Below are 8260 nucleotides of genomic sequence, written 5' to 3'. Positions count from 1 at the left end.
TATGATTCTTCTGTTGCCTTTCAGATGTCATGTTTTGATCTTGGCATAGGTGCATCCATACACTCTAGTAACACCAAATTTACTACCTATTATCCTAAGAAACTGTCACCACTTCTTTATCCCATTGAGATCATGGACATAATTTTGATCTCAGCTATCACTCCATATTTAAGGAGCTTCTTTCCCAAGGAAGCCCATTAAAACTATTGTCTTTCTGCACTGAAAAAGGCAGCAAAACGTCTTTGAAACAATATGCTGTTTTTAGCAAGTGTCCATGTACTACATTGTCTATTGCAAACCATAATACTTACTTGCTTTGGGAGTTTAAAAAACCAAACCTGGATCACCTATATATTTATTCAACAGCATTGAAAGTGCTGCTCTAGGAAGTAAAGGGGAAACGATTAGATTGTAGAGTATACTTAAAGTAGAGTAAGGAGTTCTTGCAAAAACACTCTTCAAATATATTTAACTTCCCAAGATAGCAAGACATAAAATATACATACATATTGGAGTTATCGCTTCCCGTCACATGACTAGTGCAAACGGCAAGGTGAAAATAAGGCCCTTATCGTGTTTTCCCCAGTACTTGATAAAATGGCATAACTGCTTCCAAACTCAAGACATGAAAGGCTACGCTTGAAAGAGGTCAGTTTGTTTAGTATTTCACTTTCACTGCTATTCTAATCCTCTTCATATTTGTTTTAAGAGCATTATATTGTGCTTTCAATAAATCTAACAAATGATACCTTTGGAAAAATTATTGGTGTGGGTTAATTGCATCGCTGTGATATTTCTATAGTTTGCTATCCAATGGGAAGGTTGGATTTGCTAATCCCTCAGCTTCTTCCAACCTTGTGATTCTGGCCAAATTTCTTACTAAGGCAGGAGAAGTATAGGCAAGGTTCAGATTAGCTCAGATTATACCCATGTCGGTCTTATTTTTAAAGAGTGTTGAGCTGGAGCAAATCAGGGGGCTTGTCTCCTGATGCTCTATCATCTATTACGCACATAATCCTGCAAACTGGCTGGTTTTCCATTTGTGTTCCAGGCTCAACTGAAATTTCTAGTCTTGACTTAATGCTCTATTTGCCCAGTATCTGCAAAAGACTGCCTCCCATCATAATCTCTTACAAACTAGCAAAAATGTATTCTTCTGCACCTCACCAATTTGAGCATCAGAGGAATGGTTCCTTCTCACCACTATAGAATCACCACTCCTCAAGTCTTACCAAGAACTCAGCCTGAACTTCTCTTGGAAATCTTAAGATCATTCTCTTTGAAGTGGTGTGAAGCTCAAGGATATGTTTTATGGAATCTGTTTTCTAACTGGACAGTGTGTATGTTCTCCATCTATAAATGGGCTGCGCTAGAAGTATGAATGAATAAATGAAATGATTAAACCAAATCTTAGATTAGGATGATCTTCACCACCACAGTGCCATCCATGTATGTCTGTAGCAGACGAGGAAGACAGCCCCTGTGCCAGGAAGCTTCTAGTCTAAATATATGATCTTAAGGCACATATGACACCCAGGGGTGGCTGTGGGCAGGGTCCCTGCATTGCAGGGGGTTGGACTAGATGACCCTTGAGGTCTTTTCCAACTATGATTCTATGGTATGATATGAGATGATAATGATTCTATGATACGTCATAGTTACCTTGCTAAAAGCTAAGCCAATGCATGTCTGGTCAGTGCATGGATAGAAGACTGCTTTGAAACTGAAATCATGTCTTCCATTAAGTCGTGAACTGCCCTGAGATCTATGGAAATAGGGCAGTATAAAATCTAGTAATAATAAAATTAATAAAGAAATAAAATAAATAAATAAACTTCTTTTGTTGTTGTTTAGTCGTTTAGTCGTGTCCGACTCTTTGTGACCCCATGGACCAGAGCACGTCAGGCACTCCTGTCTTCCACTGCCTCCCGCAGCTTGGTCAAACTCATGTTCGTAGCTTCAAGAACACTGTCCAACCATCTCGTCCTCTGCCGTCCCCTTCTCCTTGTGCCCTCCATCTTTCCCAATATCAGGGTCTTTTCCAGGGAGTCTTCTCTTCTCATGAGGTGCCCAAAGTATTGGAGCCTCAGCTTCAGAATCTGTCCTTCCATTGAGCACTCAGGGCTGATTTCCTTAAGAATGGATAGGTTTGATCTTCTTGCAGCCCATGGGACTCTCAAAAGTCTCCTTCAGCACCATAATTCAAAAGCATCAATTCTTCGGCGATCAGCCTTCTTAGTTTCAGGCTTTTCCCTGTACATCTGAGAACTAGCTGACTAAGCTCACTGACACAACACGATAACTGGATCATGTTGGCTGGGGAAACCCAGCCAGATGGGCAGGCTATAAATAAAAATTGTTATTATTATTATTATTACTTGCTTTTCCTTGCAGATAAGGTGCAAAAGAGGGCAGGGCTCCTCCTAAACCTTTAATAGTTGTGTCAAAGGGGGAATTTCAGCAGATGCTCTCTGCATGACAAGCTGCACCTGCTGAGATTTTCTTTTCTACACCCTTTTCTAAGGATGGAGGAGCCCTCTTCCCTTTTGCATCTCACTACTCTACTTGGGACCAACGCAGGAAGCATTTCTATGACTTGAAATAATATCTGTAGGCTCAGGGTGTGATAACCTGTTTCTTAATTATAACTATTTTGCTCATGTCCCCAATGTTTTGTACTGAGTTGCATTGATAGTTCAATTCTTCTGTCCGTATGTGCACATGTTTTAAGATACAGTATATATCTATATATCTGAATGACATGGTGTGTGCTTCAATTGTTGGGGTGGGGTTTTCTTGTTTTGGGGGGAGTAATGCTATCTTTAAGACATAAGTGTACAGGCTCCCTGCACAATTGGTTTTCTTCAGATTCTGCAACTTTGATCTCGTTCTTTGATTTAGCCCTGCAATTAAGAAGATTTGGTTCAAAGCAAAAGCCCATTGGTTGATGTTTTACACTGATGTGATAATGTTTACACAGATGTGCTTTGAAAGCTCGATTATGAAGGATTTTTTGGGTCCAGCCACATGACAGGCTCCTGTTATTTGAAAGGTAAACTTATATAACATCTATCTGCAACAGCTTTCCCAACAAGTCTGCCAGCTCTCCCTCTCGTTCCCTCCTTTGGAAGTGATTTATCTGATCATTGTATTTAACATTATTTTCGTTTTGAGGTTTTAAATCCTTCCACAATAAATCACTTGCTTTCAACAATCTTCTCCTTTTTTTTTATCACTCAGGTGCACACAGGGCAGTACTTAGGACTACTGTGATGAAAAGGTGTTGCGTTACCTGCTTTAAGCCACCTGCCAATTAATTAGCCCCAAACCTCTCTCCAACAAATAAAGCAAAGCAGCCAAATCCATTTGATCTCCCAGATTTACATGGTTGGTGACTGAAAAGACACATGGAAAGAGACTTTGAAAAAAAAAGAACCACCTAAGAAAAACATCACCCTATTCTTTCCCATCACTCTACTACTTTTATTTTGTTTTGTTAGTTAAACAAAAGTGTAAACCCACTAAGCAATTTCCCGCCCCCACAGCCCTTTCAAGATTTGGTTCTGAAAGGTCCTCGATAGGGAAATAACATTTATCTAGATGAGAATATACAGTGTATTAAGGCAGGCAATAATACACTTTGCAATACTAGGGTTACATTAATGTTCCCAAAACACACGTGAAGTGTTTTGTACTGAGCCAGTCAGCGGACGAGATTCAGATTTGATGGATCTGGGAAATAAAGTTACTTTCTCCAACTTTAATATGCAAGTAATAAGCTCTTTCTCTCTTACAGGGTGATAAGGAATTTTTATAAAAAATATTGTAAACAATTTTGCACATGAAAGTGTGATTAACAATGATACACTTTTTATTTATATCCTACCATTCCTCCTAAAATATCATGGATGTATCCAGTTAAGTTCCAGCTGGAGTAAACCCATTGACATGAACGAACCTAAGTTAGTCATGTGCATTAATTGAAATGGGTCTACTCTGGAGTATAACTAACAATGGATACAACCCTCAGAGTGGACTCTATGGTCCCTGCTCTTTTATACTCACCAAAACACCTGTGAAGCAAATTAGGCTGAAAAATCAAACTGGACAAGGTCACCCAGAAAGCTTTGTGGCTCAGGGTTAGGATAAAGGGACCCCTGACCATTAGGTCCAGTCGTGACCGACTCTGGGGTTGCGGCGCTCATCTCGCTTTATTGGCCGAGGGAGCCGGCATACAGCTTCCGGGTCATGTGGCCAGCATGACTAAGCCACTTCTGGCAAACCAGAGCAGCGCACGGAAATGCCATTTACCTTCCCGCTGGAGCAGTACGTATTTATCTACTTGCACTTGACATGCTTTCGAACTGCTAGGTTGGCAGGAGCTGGGACCGAGCAACAGGAGCTCACTCCGTCGCAGGGATTTGAACCGCCGACCTTCTGATCACCAAGTCCCAGGCTCTGTGGTTTAACCCACAGCGCCACCTAGTCAGATGGAAAAGAAGACAGGGCTTCTTCAATGAATGCGTAGAGGAAGGAATTTCAACAGGCACAGATGACATTCCCTCTTTTATGAAACTATTAAAGGTGCTCCAGTCCTGTTCTCTTGCATCAAGACAACCTTAATGAGCAGAGATTTGAACCCGGGTTCACCCAGTCCCCAAATTCTAGCTACTACACCAGCTAGAGAAACACATCAGGTGGTATTCAACCAAGTCTTATGCAGGGCAGACCCACTGGAATTAATGCCCTTAAGTTAGCCATGCCTATTAATTTCAATGGTTCTACTCTGAATAGGACTTACACTGACTCCAACCTGTAATTTAAAATATGGACGTACTTAATTGCACCTGAAATTATATTAAAAGAAGATGCCTCTGAAACAATCTGAAGCTGGTCCTGAGTGTCACCATTTGCATTGGGAATTGATCACTACTGGAAGAGTGATAGCTCCCGCTTGTGGTACAGTACATGTTCTTGAGACTCTGGAACTAGACAATCCTTTGCTGAACTCTTTCAAAAGTTAGTTCTTCATACAAGAGGACCCCTTTCCTCTTTTGCATCTGGTTACTCTGCTCACTAATCCACTTGTGGTGATATCAACATTATTAAAGCACCCCCGCAACTGATGGACAATTACCGTATTTTTTGCTCTATAAGACTCACTTTTTCCCTCCTAAAAAGTAAGGGGAAATGTGCGTGCGTCTTATGGAGCGAATGCAGGCTGCACAGCTATCACAGAAGCCAGAACAGCAAGAGGGATTGCTGCTTTCACTGCGCAGCGATCCCTCTTGCTGTTCTGGCTTCTGAGATTCAGAATATTTTTTTTCTTGTTTTCCTCCTCCAAAAACTAGGTGCGTCTTGTGGTCTGGTGCGTCTTATAGTGCGAAAAATACGGTGAGATACAGGCACACACTCTGCGTAATAGAAACATCTGGAAATTGGGATAATTTTTACCTCTCTCTTGAAATTTGGGACAATCTGCCTCTGACCCATAACATAAACTGCAGTCTTATGCACACTTACTTGGGAGTAAGCCCAATTGAACTTAATGGGGCTTACTTCTGAGTAAACATGCCTAGGCATGTGCAGTAACTCTCCTGCATTAAGATGAACCCATGCAGATGAAACAGACGGTTAGGTTGTGTGAGGATTCCACTATCACACCTTTTATCTAACCTTAATAAGAAAAGGTGGGGTTTATTATAGTGGCAGTCAGGAATGCGAGTCTGAAAATTGAACAACAAGCCACACACAGATGGGACTTTCCCCTTCATAAGCTTGAGCAACCCTCTGGTAGGGAACTGTGAAGTTTCCCCTTGCCAGCCAGGAACACATCCATGCTTGCAGAAGCAGACTAGGAAGTTGCAAATATATCTTTCCCCAGCTATCAAAGTTCGCCCATAAAACATTTTGATCGCTTTTGTCTCTTTAACAACCCAAATACAGAGAGGTCTTGAAAGATTAGCAGGAGGACCCCCTGGCAGTCATGCAGAAATAAAACCCATTGACTACTTCCCTAATGCTTTCATTACAAAACACGGACTTTTTGATAGCTTCTTAAACTTTAAATGAATCCAGGTGCATAACTAATATAGTTCACTGCCTCTGCATTTCCAACAGAAACACTATAGTTCCGACTGCCATGTGTCAGGAACCAGGTATGACCATCAGCATCTTTGTACATTCCTAAACACCTGAAGGAGGGACAGGCCCTCTAGATCTTGTGGGACTACAACTCCCACAAGCCTTCATTGTAGGCCATGCTGCCGGGATTGATGGGAAATGTAGTTCAGCAACACCTGGAGGGCCAAAGGTTCCTCACACTTGTTCTAAAAGGGATTGCTGAGCCCATCAGAGAGAGGGAGGGAAGCAGCAGCAGCAGCAGCAGCAGCAGCAGCAGCAGCAGCACTTGACATCCTTCTATCAGGTCTATACAGCTCTTGGGGACAGCCCCTGCTCTGAATGAGAAGCTAAACTGTTATGTATAATAATATCCATCTACCCATGGAATTAGTTCTTTTGGGGGAGGGCTTTACCCTGAAAGACAACATGTAAGTACTGAGAATAAAGACCTTTAATCTCATGGTCATGGGTTTGAAGCCCACATTGGGCAAAGGATTCCTGTATTGCACTGCAGGGGGTTGGACTAGATGATCCTTGTGGTCCCTTCCAACTCTATAATTCTATGATTTTTGCATGGCAATTCTTATATAATGTATACTTGTGTCTTACTGCCATCTCTTCAAGGAGACAGAGACATGCTTTCAATGTGACACCTACCCTTTCCATATCTACTTTACCAGAGCGTCTACCATGCACCAGGAACTACCGTATTTTTCACTCTATGAAATGCACCAGACCATAAGACGCACCTAGTTTTTGGAGGAGGAAAACAAGAAAAAAAATATTCTGAATCCCAGAAGCCAGAACAGCAAGAGGGATCGCTGTCCAGCGAAAGCAGTGATACATCTTGCTGTTCTGGCTTCTGGGATAGCTGTGCAGCCTGCATTCGCTCCATAAGATGCACACACATTTCCCCTTACTTTTTAGGAGTGAAAAAGTGAGTCTTATAGAGCGAAAAATACGGTAGTTTCTCCATCCAGAGATGAAGACGCTTTGATCCTCCAGATGTTGTTCAACTATGCCTCTAATCATCCCTAACCATTGGCCATGCTGGCTGAGGCTGATGGGATCCGGAATCCAGCAACATCTAGATGGCCATAGGCTAGTCACCTATGGAGAGTGGTGAGTGTGGTACTAAAAATATGTTTCAAATAGATCCAAACAAATTGCAGGAAGGTTAACATGAGATTACAAATCTGCCTTCCTGCATTACCACCAATCAATTAAAAAACACGATACAAGAAGACTGAGAACTTTCACATATGCACACCAAGGAGAGGGAGAGAGAGAGAGAGCGGGAGAAAGGTTTAGGCTTCCTGAGAGTCAGTCCCCTTGAACTCAGTGAGGCTTACTTTGGAGTAGACATGCTTGGCTTTGCACTCTCAGGCTGCAACAATTCTAAACTTACCTACTTGGGAGCAAGCCCTATCGAGCTCAACGAGGCTTTGAGTAAACATGTTTCAGATTGTGCTATCGAATCACTTTAAGTGGCATGTATGCAATCAGTTCTAGCCTCCTGAGACCTGATGGAAAAAGCAGAAAACATTGTTGGGTTCTGCCTTCCCCTTCCCTACAGGGTACGTGCAGTATGGGGAGATCTAGGAGCATGCCTAGGATTGGATTAGCTTTTCAGATCACAGCACAGCCAGGCACTGCAATTCTATGCACAGAGTTGCTGAACCTCATTCCCTCCCCAGTCTAAAAAAGCAGCCCTGCCAAGGATGGTTGGTGGCAATCTGGTTGGTGTATGATGGGTTCATAATGTGAGCTCTAACAATTTCTCTAAGGCCCGCCAGATGTTGTTGGCCTCCAACTCCTCTCAGCCCTAGCCAGCAAAGGTAATGGACAGGAATGATGGGAGATGGAGTCCAAGAACATCTGGGTGGCCAGAGGTTCGTCACACCTGCTGTAAGGCCACATGTGTACGTGTATTAAGGCAAATGTCAGAAACTTGACATTGCTGATGTTGACTGGTAAACTGTTGCAAGACCCAGCTGGAAAGGCGTTCACACTTGTGGCATCTCTTCTCCCTGTATGCCAACCTTCTCCAATTTGGTACCCTCCAAATAGTTTGGACTACAGCTCCCCTGTATGCTCAATGGTCAGGGTTTATGGGCACTGTAGCCCAAACCACCTA

Source organism: Podarcis tiliguerta (genome assembly GCF_965153285.1).
Source record: "Podarcis tiliguerta genome assembly, chromosome: 9".
NCBI classification, from domain to species: Eukaryota; Metazoa; Chordata; class Lepidosauria; order Squamata; family Lacertidae; genus Podarcis; species Podarcis tiliguerta.
The sequence above is the reverse complement of the archived record's forward strand: the minus strand, read 5'-3'. Positions refer to the sequence as shown.